General features: G+C 52.3%; 1 protein-coding gene across 1 annotated transcript in view; it reads right to left on the bottom strand.

The window, feature by feature from the left end:
• Positions 1–157, bottom strand: part of Lca5l (lebercilin LCA5 like) — a 37,637-nt gene extending 37,480 nt beyond the window's left edge. Inside the window, exon 1 of the mRNA XM_010636607.2 lies at positions 70–157. The gene's annotated coding sequence lies outside the window, so the exon portion shown is untranslated. The remainder of the gene's footprint in view (positions 1–69) is intronic.
• Between the last annotated feature and the right edge of the window lie 899 nt (positions 158–1,056).

The raw sequence follows: 1,056 nt of genomic DNA, 5'->3' as shown, positions 1-1,056 counted from the left end.
TCTAGCAGGAGGTCCACGCGGGCGCCGGACCGCAGCGACTAGAGAGGGCGACAGCAGCGGGGCAGTTACCTGCTCCGCGCTGCTCCTGCGGCTGCGCCAAACCTAGGCCTTCCGGCGGGCGCGTAGCTATGGAAACCACGTAAGCGGGGTCCGGGAACTCTCGGGTTGGCCGGCGGACGGGTCGTGCGCGTGCGCGTGCGCACTGGAGCCCCCAGAAGCCGCGGCAAAGAGGGTCGCGGTGACCCGGCGGTGGGCAAAGACGCGAAGAGCTGGGTCGAGAGTAGCGTGCCCACATCTGATCACACTGTGCCTGTTAGGTGTGGGAGATGTACAGTCAAGGCCAGAGGAAAACAAAAGCCACGATGAGGGACTTGTTGATTTTTAAGGACTGCCCGTTTTATTGGCATCTTGAATCCACTCCCTTGTTATTGGGAAGGATAGACTTTTTCCATATCTTTGGTGGCCATTGTAGTCTTGTGATTCTCCCCCCTCCTTTTTTTCTTTGTGTCTCACTATGTTTTCCAGGCTAGTCTAGAACTCCTGGACTCATATGATCCTTCTGCCTCAGTTTCCCGAGTAGCTGGGGCTACGGCTCACACTACCATACCTGGCTCTTTTGCCCTTTTTTGAACTTGATGTTCATCTTTGCAAACATTTACTTATTTATTTTGGTTGCCCTGGAACTATGTAGCCCAGGCTGGTCTTGAACTCAGCGATCCTCCTGCCTCAGCCTCCCCAATGCTGGGATTACAGGTGTGCGCTACCACACCTGGCTATCTTTGTAAACATTTATATGGAAGAGCTTTTGATGTATGAAAACTTGGTCTTTGACATACGTCGCAATACCTACACCAGCTTGTTAGTTACCTTTTGTTTAGAATGTATTTTAGTGTTGGTGTAGACTCAACTGATCACCCCAGGCGTGTTGGCTCGTGCCTATAAGTCCAGCACCTAGGGAGCTTGAGACGGGAGGATTGCTGCATGTTAGAGGCCAGCCTGGGCTACATAGCCAGACCCTGTCTCCAAACAAACAAACAAACAAACAATAATTGCTCA

Source organism: Fukomys damarensis, unplaced genomic scaffold (genome assembly GCF_012274545.1).
Source record: "Fukomys damarensis isolate Sample0158 unplaced genomic scaffold, DMR_v1.0_HiC HiC_scaffold_24, whole genome shotgun sequence".
NCBI classification, from domain to species: domain Eukaryota; kingdom Metazoa; phylum Chordata; class Mammalia; order Rodentia; family Bathyergidae; genus Fukomys; species Fukomys damarensis.
This window is presented reverse-complemented; position numbering and strand designations above follow the sequence as displayed.